Raw genomic sequence first — 14296 nt, 5'->3', positions numbered from 1 at the left:
TATTTTCCTCACTCTTGTAGATAAGTATAATTTGAAATCGTTAGCAAAATTGGTTGTTAGTTGGTTAAAATATAACTTCAATTTTTATAATTCTTACATTTGCTTCCTTTTTTAGAATCCTAAATGCTTAAAATGAGGTATTATATTGACCATTGTAGAAAGACCCCTCATTTATCCGCTCTGATCATGACATATAGTATCCTTCCTGTTTTCATAGTGTAGTTTAATTTTATTTTAAAAATGTTATTCATTATAGGGCCCATAGTCTAACTTACCTTCCCTCCCTCCCTCCTCCTTTTTTTTTTTTCTTCAAGAAACTGATTTGTAATCTAGTCTTGAGTTCTCATCTGAACTGAGCAAAAGCAATCAAATAGAGTGTTCTTGATATGTAAGACCAAATAAATAAATAAATAAATAACTCATCCTTGTATTAGGGTACCACAGTCAAAAAAAGGAGAGATAATATATCCATTTTCATTGTCAAGAGATGAGCTGGTGAGACATATGGCTGCCAGGTGTTATGGTGGTCAATTAAGACAACAAGCCAAAATGAAAGTATTAGTGAAGGCTTTACTTGCTTGCTATGATAGTATAAGGAAGAGACCAGAAAGAAGGTAAGACGTCTCTAATATTACGTTTTTCCATGAATGACACCGGGAAAGGTTCAGATGTGTCAGCACGCGGTGAGGAAGATTATCTCACTGCCCAGGGACCCTCAAACAAAATGTTTCTGGCATTTTATGTATCCTATGGGTGCTAGGAAAGCAAAAACACAGCTGGTCCTCAAATGTTTCATTATAATGTTGATGAGATGCCAAAAGAACTTAACTCTTGTTTATATCTATTAGTATATGGTAAAATTGGTTTCATGATATGTCTTTAGCTCAAAGTTGTGGAACCCACTGACGACCTGAAGTGAGGACTTACTGCACTGAGTACTGAGTCATCTTTAAGGCTACTTTCTCCTATAATGAGAGATCGCTGTAGATGCACCTGGGGACAACCTTGGGAGGCCTCTGATGGGATGCAGACGTGCGTAAGAGCGTGTCCTGCAACCAGCCTGAGTCCTCCACCGCAACTCCCTTCAGAGACTGCAGTGTACTGTCTATACACTGAATCGGTATGGGGAGGGCAGCTTTCTGCCACGAGGCCTGACAAGAAGAGCCTTTGTCATTGCCCGTGGAGGAGACTGGAAGATTGCTCATAGAATTCTGGAAAGGAGCCAGACTCCTCAACCCCATCCCTTTGTTTTTTGGTGCCCGAGTGAGAAACACAGGCCATCCCACATGGATCCAAATAACTCAGATTTTGAGGAGCTGTGACAAGAATCTCATGAATAGTCTTAGTCATGGAAGACCTTGGTCAAACTCAAGAGCACTCCGAGTAGGACGATCAGGCCTCCTGATGGAGTTAACATAGCTATGAACTCTAGTCATTACCAAGTCAGGAAAAGAGGCTCCTTTAGAGTCTACTTTAGAAAGCCAGCAATTTTCCTCCTTAAGCTTCTTTATGAATCTTTTTTACTTGGACTGAGGTATCAACTCAGGCATAGCACAGTTCTGGCAAGTAAGCTGAACCTGACCCGAATGCCTTTTGGTGGATGCCTTCATGCTAGTCAGGGTGCACACATACACGAGCACAATCCCAGAGGGCACATGTGCTCCCTTGGAAACAAAGCATTTACAGTCTTAGGGGACTCCCAGCAGGACACATGTTATTTAGGCAGTCAGGTGAAGTGGGCTCCCAAGGTAGCCTGTCCTTGAGACACCTCCTACCCTAAAGTTCCCAGTCCAACCCAAATAATTCAGTTCAGTTCATAGTATTTAGTGGGGCTGCCTGAGGCATTTTTAAAAGTTGGATTTGTCCATGATGTCAGTTTTCCAGCTTCACGAGTGTGGACTGCATTAGCAGATATTCTGTATGGAAAGTGCAGGAGCTGAAAACATCTTCTATTCTGCTATGGTCACCACCGTCACACACAATCATAGGCTCAGAAGGCTTTTGACCTCGACGCATCATAGCAGCTTGGAGAAGCAGCACGGGAAGTTTTTCTTCAGGAGGAGAGAAAGCTTGGAGCAGCAGTTCTGAAAAGTAACTATGTTAACGTTCTCCCCCATCTCCCACATCTGCCCAGGTGCTGGGTTTTCGGTGTTTCGTGTGGTGGTAGTTGCTATTAGTGTGTCCCATTTAGTCATGAAAACATGTATTTTTTTTCAGTCATCTCTACTCTTATCCAGGCTGTCCACCCAAAATGGTCGCACAAAACAGGGACGAAAGCATTTGTACAGAAAGATACAACATCTTAAAGAATGAGCACAGAATTTGAATTCTGAAGATTTTGAAATGGGTTTCTGTCATTTTCCATACTTGCTGTTTAAAAGCCATCCTGATCTTACATCTATTTGGGTCTTTGGGAAGGGAAATAAAAGGAATGGAAGGCCATTAAGGGTGTACAAGGTGTCAGTAACTGCAAAATAAGAGGGGATGATTGAAAGAAGGGGACAGACAGCTTGACCAAACATATAAAGTAAATGAGAAGTACTCTTGTGGGGAATTGCTGCATTTGAGACTCCGGACTGCTTGTCTGAGATGCATAGTCCAGGCTGGCGTTATCTCGTCCCCTCCCCTCAGCTGCGTAAGCCCGTCTTTTAATTGTCCATAAAAACACTCAATCATCCCTGTGGCTTCGGGGTGATGTAGAGCATGGAGAGTCTGTCATGTGCCCTATGATTTGGCCCACTGATGTGTGGCTTGGGCTGTAAGTGGATACAATGGACTCAGGAAAAAAAAAAAAAAGTAAATGTGGTCTGGCACAACCTGGACAGTGTGGCAGTCAGCAGTCAAACACAGGAGGATGGCTAAGCCAAACCTGGAGAAGGTGTCAGTTGCAGTCAGGGTCCAGCAAAACTCTCTGGCTGGCACTGGAGGCCCAGCTGATCCACCCACCAAGTATACCTTTTCTCTGGGCAGTGTATACCAGGCTCTGGCATCAGATCAATTTTTTCGTAATGGTATCTTCTGATGACAGTGACAGTTCAGGTGTGTAGGGCCAAGGGATGCACACAGACACCTATCAATATCAACAGTATATGCAGTAGTGAGGGCCCTAAGAATGAAGATCTGTAGTGGCCCACAGGTTGCTGAACATAGTCAAGTCCTGGTGGTGGTGGTATCAGCCCCAAATCAGCATTATCCGTTTTCCCTCATGCCGTTGCAGAAACCACAGTCACTTGCGCACTGGTACATAAAATGCCCAAGAAGTGCAATTCTCTCCCACTGTCCCCTTGAATTCTAACCTTGGCATAGGATCTCCAGGGCTCTATGAAGACAGAGAGACAGTGGACTAACCCCTAATGTTGTTTATTTTAGAAGGGGAGAGATCTGGGCAAAGGACAGCAGGCCCCTGGGCCTTGTCCCTAGACTCGCCCTAGTCTGAAGGGAACAGTGCTTAATGTCAGCGCCCGAGGACACCACTGCCTGGACCCAGCAGCGCAGCCCGCCAGGGTCTAGTCACACATTTTTCTAAGGAGGGCGGGGGAGCAGAGAGCAGGGGAGCAGCAGGCTCGCGGGCAGTTTTCTCGGCACAACTCTCCGGGCTGCGCAGAAAGGCCGAACCTTGCCAGGCGGGACCGGACGCGGCCCCAAGGACTGGCCGCCACTCCTCCAAGTTGCTGGGTGTGGCCAAGAGACGAGTTGGGGTGGCGCGGGGCAGGGGTGGCAGAAGGGCGTGGCCGGCCAGGTTATTACCGGTTGGTTACTCTCTCTGTCTCTGCTGGTCAGTCTTCAAGTTGGGAGCCCTGCGAGCTGCAGCACCTCAGCTCCGGGAGACGGAGCGTGACAACGAGGGAGGCGGTGGCCCTGGCGCCGCCGCAGCTCAGGCTTCGTCGCCGTTTTCGCAGTGGCTGCTGGCAGGGAGGGGCTTTGCAGTAACATACCCCACACCTCTCCACTCTCTCCACTAAGGATAACGAGATCACCTCCGGAGGGGATCTAATTAAGTCCCCACGGTCTCTTCTGGCCCTGGGCAAGGCAGCCTCCAAGGCCTCTGCGCTCTTTCTCCTTGGAGTTTCAACTCCGCTGCGCCGCAGGGTTTCTCGGCTCTGGCTGTGGGGACCTGTTCAGAGTCACTCAGCTAGGGGCTGGCGCGGGAACGACTGTCCCTAGTCCCCTTCCAGGAGGCCATAGCAGTGGGTAGGGGACTGACTTTCGGGGAACCTTTGATTGTATCTCTAATCCGACCCTGCAGATGGGCTCAGCCAGGGAGTCCGTGCTCCCCTTCACCCCCGCCCCAAGCCGAACCGCTCGTCGGTGTGGACGGTCCACTAGCATTTTTCATGAATGTCCCTCAGTTTCTGCTAGCACGTCCTAAGTCCCACTGGCGAAATGTTCGAAGGGCCCCAGCTGACTCCGCTCTGGTCCACTAGCATTTTTCATGAAGGTCCCTCAGTTTCTGCTAGCACTTCCTAAGTCCCACTGGCGAAATGTTTGAGGGGCCCCAGCTGACTCCGCTGTCGGCTACCCCAAGTGCCTCAGCAGACCTACGAATTCTTCCTACTCGCGAATCGCACCGAGCTGGACCCCGAGAGACCGCCCTGCTTGCTGTGTACCAGGAGCCAGAGCCGAGTGGAGGGAGCTAAGCTGCCACGACCAGGACCCCTCGCCCACCCTTCTAGTTTTTCCACAAACAGAATCTTTCTTCCAAATGCAACGGCATATTTTAAGTGTTCTATTAATGCGGAAAACAGTGTTGTAAAATAAACACTATTCTGGATTTTTTTTTCTGAGTTTGTAAATAGATGGGTGCTGCAAGTGAGAGGCATCGAAATGAAATTCCGTTCCTAACAGATGTTTTCTAGGGTAAAGAGAAGACCCACCGACACAGTGACCCTAATTACTCCACTGGGCAGAGGCGCTTCCTTTTATAGCTAGGTTCTTTTCCAGATTGTGGTAAAATCGGGAGAACTCTAATAGTATCTCTGCTGTCCACATACCGGATTGGGCCCTGTGTCATATGCATTAACTGTATCTCTTCCGCATATACATTTTCTGAGACCACTTGACGCTCAACAAATTGATGGAGAAGTGACTGATTGATTGTCAATAGACAATTACCTGACCATGAGCAATCAAATGCATAAGAGTAAAGTGGTTCCCTAATGCTTGATTAGTACTGCCTGATAACTACGTTCATTTTTAAAATGTATTTCCAATCGACAGATGACAGTAATATAGTTTAGAAGAATTTGATGCTCATAAGCATCAAATCATATTTAACAAGTGAGAGAAGATTCCTGGAATAATTTTACAGCATTTTTTCAATTAATTAATTCAACAGCGTCCTGAATGGCTATTTTTACTAAGCACTATGCAAAGGCATGATAAATGGAGTAAACAGGACGTACACTTGTTTTTAAAGATATTATATATAGCTGAGATTCAAACAGAGAAAAAAGAATTTCCAAAATACATATCAGTATATCTGGCTTCTTATGACCCACCCCCTTCACACAGGTCATTTGATAAAGAGTGGCAAGTTGACACAATTCAGCCAGTCAGTCCTGAAAAAAAAAATTGATATTTGAAATAACTGTAGCAATTTAGGGGAGTCAAGTAAGATGAGACATGAAAACCTAGGAACTATAGAGAGAACATGTGCCCTGAGCAGCAGCAAAAAGTGGTCTGGTGACAGAGGAGAATGAAGCTGATGGAGAGGGAGAGAAACTGCACATGTATAAACTCTGTTACTGGTTTTTCTTCTTCATGAGGCTCAGCTGCTTTCTTGGGCTCTGTCCTTGGGTTCTAATATCTATGTGTTCACTATTTAACATGTCTGAAAGTGAAATCTGTGTCATAAGTAATGGTGTCTGATATTAGCTGTTGACAAGTGGCAGTAGGAATATAGTTCTCATTGCCTGTGCTTGCGTGTACTTAGTCAGACCTATTTATATGGTTGTCATGACAATTGAGTTACAGGCATTTTCATTATGACACATGAGTGAGGTGCCATTTAAAAAGATATACATGATTATTCATGAAACAACATTTTATTATGAAAAGAAATAGGCATGGAACCAGAGTAGTGAGGCACAAATATGATATATTGAAGTAAATATTTTTTTCGCCGGGGTAATAATGAATGCGATTGCATATTTTCCTACAAAACATTATCACACACCAAGCAACATGACAAAGGCCAGAAGATATTCCTAAATACCTTAGAAAATTCTTATTATATTCAAAGGAAGAGGGTCTGTTTTGACATATTCATGCATCTCACAGAACTATCTTTAAAGTCTCATACATAAGTTTTCCAGAACTTTCACATTGAGTTTGAATAGAATCTTCTTAACTTATAGTGAAAGTAATTTAATTAAAGAAGTGATAGCATTAGTTTAGTCATCTAAGAAATGTTTATGAATACTCACTATTCTTCAATATGCCAAACATGTAGCATTAATGCTAAATATACTTAAGAGATCATGATTATAAGGATTGATTGCAAAAAAAAGCACATTACTGTGAAGTTCTGCTTAATAATTTCCAAAAGTAAATTGCCACCATGTTTAATTTTAAGCCACAGAATAAAATCGTACACCCAAGATGTTATTGCGAAAGGACCAAAAAGCAAAAGAGTAGATAGATGATGGCTATACTGATGTCGTACTTATTAAATGTCTTCTACCATAAAAGTCCAGGAACTCTCCCTAACCACTGGATATGTTAGATCTTCATACACATTTCCTAGAGTCCTCTTCCAGTAAAATCACAGAGGAAATGCTCAATTCTTCCAGCAACAAGTTGTGACATGTGAGAATCATGGTCTATACATTCATCACCTCACGTAGTTATTTTTTTGATGTGTAGTGAGAACACTTAAGATCTACTCTCTTAGCAAATTCTAATTGTGCAAGACAGTTATTATTAACTGCAATCACCATGCTGTACATTAGATCTCCAGAACTTATTAATCTTATAACTGAAATTATTAGTTCTACATAGTTCTCAGCTAATTCAATCAATATCTAATCAATTCTTTAGCCTTTAGAATGTGTCCATTTTCTAAAATATCTTGTTGATTGTTTTCCCAAAAGTCAGCAATGAATTCTATGTCAACAAATCCAATGATCTTAGGTCTCACTTTCTTATATCCCAACACCATTTGACACATTTTACCTTCCTTTCTCCTTTGAAATCTTTTCCACCTTCAGTGTCTAGGATTACACATTCATGCTCTCCTTTTACATCTCTGGTTAATACTTTTATGATTGTTTTTCCTCTTTTCTACCATTGGTTAAAGACATTAGCTGTTATTCTGACCTCATTTTTTTATCCTATTTTTAAAATTTCTTTCTCTACTGTTGACTTGAAAGTCTTAGTTTTGTGGTTTCTATGTTTTTAGCTCAAACATTTTTATCTTTATATAGTGATCTATTCCTGATATTCTAACTATACATTTTCAAATACCTTCTGGGCATTTATTTTTGATTATTCAATGCTATGTCAAACATATTATGTCTAAAAGTAAACTCAAGTTTTTTCCTTAGACTATTTTTTTTCATTTTTTTTCTTTTTCTATCTATAGAAACACTACCACTCAGCTATTACCATCTATAAGGTACATCATAATCCATTTTTACTCATCTCCCCAGCCTCAGTAACGATATTTCATGGAGATATCACTTAATTTTATGAACTTTTCACTAAAATTCTCACAATTCTGCAATAACATCCCTAAAATATCAGTCAATGATCCTCCAGTATTTTCAACTGTGCTGCATCTTGTTTATAGGACATTGAAATTAGATGTACTTCTCTAAAGACTCTATGCTATTCATGGTTTTTCCTTTCACATTTCAAATTTTTATTAATCTCGTACCTCTTAATAATTCTTAAAAGACACTATTGAGACATAACTTTTTAGGAAGACTCTGACTCCCTTCCCCTCATGATTCCAAATGTCTTCTCTGTGAATGTGTAGTTCCATGAAAATATGTCTGTTTAAATATTAATCACTCTGTGTTAAAAATGTACTGCTTGCTTGTCTCTCTCTTCTACACTGGGTAATATTCTGTTGAAGTTTAAAACGTGTCTTACCTATTATAAATTATCTGTGCATAGTATTAGGATATCTGTAAGTTCCATTCTTTTACTGAGAGCTACAGTTTATAAGGCACAATTTTTTTTCTAGTTGCGTGAGACAAAAATAAATAATATATATTAAATAAGTACATTATATATTAGAAGGTATAGTGTTATGAAATAAAAAAAAAACCAAAGTAAGTTCAGGGTAATGGGAGTGTGGATATTTTAAATAGGGTGTAGGTAAGGGCTGGTCAATGACAATTTGAACAAGGACATTATGGAGCTGAGAGAGGTAGTCACATGCTCATGGAAGAGCATTCTAAACCAAGGAAACAAAGTGCAAAGACCATAAGTATTGAACATGCCTATGATATTTGAACAACAAAGAGGCTAATGTAGCAAAGCAGAGGTGTGAGAAGAGTGAAAAGAAAGAAGATTGACTTGTAGCTCAGTGTCATATGTTAATTTGTGCAGGACTTTGTAAGAACTTTGGCTTTACACTGGGTGAACTGAGGACCAACGAAGGATTTTTAGAAGGAAAGTAATAAGGTCTACATTTTTAAGGTACTCCCCCAGTATTCATTATCCATGTTGGAAAAAAAAAAAAGAAAGAAAAGATTGTAAAAATGGCAAGTGTGTTAGCAAAGAGATGAATGAAGAATCTATTGCTCTAATCCACACGAGAGCTGATGGCAGCTAAACCAGGATGCTGGTGGTAAGGGTGGAGGGTGAGGGAGTGCTCTGATTATGAATATATGTTGTATATAATGTCAGGTGAACATTGGAATTTGATAGAAAGAAAAAGGGATGGCTTCAATATTTTTCACCTGAGCATTTAAAAAGATGAAGATGTCATCATCTTAGATGGAAAAGGTTGTGGTTGGAACATGTTTGGGGAGAAGGAGACCAGTAGTTCATTTTGTACCATTTAAGTTTGAAATTCTATTATTGATTCGAGCAGAAATGTCAAGAAGTAAGTTGTCTATAACTAAAAGACTATGTTTAGTAGAGGATTTGAGGCTGAATTTATAATGATGGGAGTCCCTAGTGTGCAGATGGTACTTGAAGTCCAGAAACTGGATAATATCATGAAGAAACAAACACAAAGTGAAGAAGTCCACAGCCCAGGTTTCGGGCCCTCCAAACTAGAGAGAAGGAGCAAGCAAAGGGTAAAAAGAAAGGGAGCTCAGACCATACTTCTAGCAAACCAAGTGGAAACAATGCACCAAGTACATATTCTTTAAAATAAAATGACATTTTGTCATTCTCCGAAATCACTCCACAGTTGCTGTATTTACTACGTCTGCATACAAGATGTTATAAAGCTAACTTTTTCTGTAATTCAATTTAGTACATTGTTCATTTGTTATGTTTTGTGGGAAAAGTCTAAGTTTGCCTTACATCCACTGAGATTCCATCATGAATATTTTATTTATTTATTTTTAAATAATTAAACTTTAGAAGTAGAAATGGATACTGAAACAAAATTATTCTCTGGATTATTTCTCTGAATATATTGACTTATTTTTGAAAAAAATAAAATTTTCTTTAATGCACACATAGAACTAAATCAAGACAGCACTTGAAAGTGTGATGAACTTGATACTGTAGTGTCATAGATAGAACAATAAGATCAATACTAAACATAGGGTAGACTCCTATGAATCCTACAAATATTGACTTTTAAATATGTAGACCATATCACATCGTAAGTTTATCTCCCTTTCTAAAATCAGAAAACAGTTATTAATGGATTGTAGAAAATAATTTTAAATGCAATAAGAAACTACTGTAAGTCCTGAACTATAATGCATTCATATTTTAAAAAGCAAATTTTAGAATTTTTTGACATACATTTGCTTTTTTACTAAGCTAAAATAAAAAAATGTTTTACTGACTAATTCTATAGAGTTCTTTTTTAAAAAAATGCAAAATTAGGGCATTGTGGAGCAAAAAACAGTAAATTTATCCTTTGTATATTGGAAATTCTCCATTTAGTAAAGTAAGAAGTAACAAGTCTATCAACTACATTGATGGTAAGTTCAGATAGGGAATTGAAATACTTTATTATAATTAAATATAAACTAGCTCTGAGGAGATGAAGTTTAAGTTGCTAAAAAGGGGTTTTACTGACTAATTCTACAGAGTTCTTTTTAAAGAAAATGCAAAGTTAGGGCATTGTAGGGGAAAAAAAATCCCAGTAAGTTTATCCTTTGTATATTAGAAACTCTCCACTTAGTAAAATAAGAAGTAACAGGTCTATTAACTGCATTGATGGTAAGTTCAGATAGAGAATTGAGATGGTTTATTATAATTAGATATAAACTGGCTCTGAGGAGGTGAAGTTTAAGTTGTTATTAACTTGAAATTCCCCCAAGGCATGATAATTCAAAGTTAGATTTATAAAAGAGCACTAGAACACTCTGCAATTTGTCTCATTTGCAGCACACTAATAAGGCTGACAGTGGCATCCTTAAGAATAAATGGACAATTTATGAAATCAAAATGACATCTATTCTATATGACTTGTGTTCTTTCTTAAACCAATATATTCTCCTCTGATTTTCAAAGTAGTTAAACTATTAAGGAGAATTTTAAAAAGTAAAATATGCCTTTTATTAGTTGGAATTCAAAACTGAATAAGAAGATACCTTCAAATAAATGGTGTTAAGATTAAGCGTAGCTGGAAGAGAGTGATATAAGTTAATATACTAAAAGGAAATATTAAAGTGAGAGCCAAATATGACGCCACCATTATCCTTCAAAAGCCAACTTACTTGAGACTTATATAATAAGATATTCTGATGTTTTATAACATTTAAAATAGAAATGGGTTCTAAGACCTACAGTATAAAAGATCTGTACATCAAATGGCAATTAGCCATAAACGATGAAAGTTGAAGAATAATCCATTTTACTTCCAAGGAAAAACTGGGTCAGATTAAATTGAAGGCTATTTCATCTGAGAGCTTACTGAGAATAGTTTGGCTTCTCAAGAAAAAAGTTTAGTACTATTGTGACATGGAAATCCATCACTTAAAATGCTTCCTAATTAGTATCCTAACATACTAGACTAGGATAAAGTATGTCCTATGATCTGAATACTTGTATCTCAGTCTAAGTGTCTTTACTATTTCATAACTGTTCCAACGTAATGACCTATAGCTCAGGAAATATCCTCTTCTGATTTGGATAAAAACTTTACTTGGTCTTTCCTATGTATCTACAGCTCATGGCTAAATTAGACCAAACACCTGATTTTGCATGTACCAGAAGAGATTGATGTTTTTTTACATTTTTTTAACTGTCAAAAAGAATGACATTTCATGACACATGAAATTTTTATAAAATTCAAATTTTATCATCCATAAATAAAGTTTAATTGAAACACAGCTTTATTCATTCATTTATGTATCACCTGCAACTGCTTTCACACAATGGCCGAGGTAGTCAGGCCAGAGATCATATGTTCCACAAAGGCTACATTATTTCCTACGTATCCCTCACGCAAAAAAGGTTGATGACTCCTGCTCCAAGGAATGGAGAAATTATTTTAATGTCTATTCTATTTCAAATTTGATGGTTATTATTTGACATTGGTTAGAAAATCAAAATGGTGATAAAACCAGTCATTGATAAAAACTGTTCTTGATAGATGGTGGTTTGGCCCTGGAGCCATGACTAAACTCTAGCTACGAAGAGGAAAACCAAAACCAAACCAAAACCAAAGCATAGACCTTTAATTACATACTATTTAAAATAATAATGGCTGGCACTTGAACCTTAAACTAGATTATTTTAAACCCTTAAGCAGCACTAAATGTATCAAGTACATTTTAAGTACTTGATATCAGAGTATTTTAATTGCACTACCTAAGTTGGTTGTTCTAATAAAAAAAAATATGTAGTTTCAAACTTTTGAAATAATTATATTTTAAAATATATTATGTTTCTTTTAATGTAAACAATTAGTCTTTTGCATTTATTTAAATTTGTGTGCACTGTAAAGCAAATTTATCAAGACTAAAACTGTGTTCTCTCATCAATGTTAAACATATTTGTTAAGAAAAAATGCTTAATATTCAGCTGCTGTTATTTCATTTCTCTTTGAAACAGGAAAGGGTAGTCATTGGTCATTTCTATGAATGCAAACTGAAAAAGCCCCTTGGAAAATAATTGTGGCAAATTCTTAATAAGAGTAGTATAAACATACTTTGAAATATTTTAATAGTTTTAATACACTGAATAGAGAGATAAATGATCACAAATAATCAGATGAGTCTCTTAATAAAATAGAAAAGTTAAAAGGAAAGTACAAACTACTCTGAAATCATGAACAAAACAGAACTAATTAATAGTACAAATATGAGAAAACAGAGAAATTAAAAAATAAAGAAAACAGATTAACATTCTACTAAAAGAAATCCTGCTAGTCACATTTTCAAAATACGTATTTTGTGAATAGTCAAACAACACCAAGATGAAAGATAATAACAAGAAAGCATCAGCCAGAAGGGTTTTTATATTATTGTGTCAAGAATGATTATTAGTAGACAATTTACCAAAATCATTAAAAGCATGGCTTTGAAGCTAAATACTTTTTTTAAATAATATTCCTGATATTTACTAACTATGACACCTTGGGAAAGGTAGGTAAAATCTTCATTCCTCAATTTGTGGATCTATAAATGTAATACTAATGATTGGATAAGGAAGATGTGGGACATATGTACAATGGAATACTACTCAGCATAGAAAGATGAAATATTGTCATTTGCAATAACATGGATGGATCTTGAGAGTATCATGCTAAGTGAAATAAGTCAGATGGAAAAGGGCAGGAACCATATGATTTCATTCATATGTGGCACATAAAATAAAAATCATCAAACAAACTCAAAGACAGATAATAGAATGGTGGTTGCCAGAGGGGAAGAGGGATGAGATGAAGACAAAGAATGTAAAGGGAGTCAAATATATATTGATGGAAGGAGACTAGACCTTGGGTGGTGAGCACACAGTGGAGTATACAGATATTATATTATAAAGTTGTACGCCTGAAACTTAAATAATGTTATTAACCTACGTTACTCAATAAATTTAATTAAAATTAAAAAATAATAATATATTTTTTAAACTTGTTGTAGGGGTTATGTAAGAAAAATATATTAATAAATGTTTGGTATATTGCTTCATACAGAATGTTTATTAAATGCTAGCTATTTTTATAGACCTTGGCAAAAAAAAGGCTCTTACATTTAATTAACACTTCAGGTTATCCAGTATTTTTAATGCTTTTTTTAAGTATTCACTCTTTATACACATAAGAGCCAGTTTAAGTAAACTATTCTAGGGATCTGAGAACTTAATCCAAATAAAAAATTTCTCATTGTATTTGACTTTAAACTATCATGAATTTTACATTATGATATGTTATGGTTAAGCAATATTATGCCACACCTCCCATGTCACTCTATGATAATTAATTATATCTTTTATATAGTTTACTAAATTATCTGATAGGCAGATATTCTACCAGAGATATTGATAATATGGTTTAAGACTATTATGATTAAATGGAATTTATTCTAAAATATTTATTGAGCTTATACTATGTGCTAGGCACTGTTAGAGATGTTGGGAAAATAATGTTTAAAGGGGGTCAAATATGTGGTGACAGAAAGAAATCTAACAGTATAAACATATATAAGCCTTACTGTTAAATTGTACAGCTGAAACTTATTGGATTTCATTAACCAATGTCACCATAACAAAATTAATTAATTAATGTAAAAAAAATGATGCAAGGTATTGTTCTCAAGTAATGTTTGTTTTTGTTCTTTATATATTCTTAGGGATTATTTTTGTCTAAAGTTGATATTGGGAATAAAGTTTGTCTTATTTATTTATTAAATATAATTATGATTGAGAAGTTAAATATTGTCAAGAGAGGCTTCATCTTTAACTTATAACAGTAAAGAAATTTCATAATTATTGACATTTCTTCAAGTCACTGCATGACAGGAAAGATATTTTAGAAGCATTCTTTAATGATGATAGCAAGCAGAAAAAATTAATAATCATAAAGAAAATAAAAAGTAGATCAATAATTTTTAAAAGACTATGAATAATAATGTTTATAATAGTGATACATTTTCCAGCTAACTGAGTTATAGGAGAAACGTGTTTTTTTTTCAATACTGAATTTGAAAAT

The sequence above is a fragment of the Pteropus alecto genome, unplaced genomic scaffold (assembly GCF_000325575.1).
Source record: "Pteropus alecto unplaced genomic scaffold, ASM32557v1 scaffold435, whole genome shotgun sequence".
Classification (NCBI taxonomy): Eukaryota; Metazoa; Chordata; class Mammalia; order Chiroptera; family Pteropodidae; genus Pteropus; species Pteropus alecto.
Note: the sequence above shows the minus strand (reverse complement) of the source record.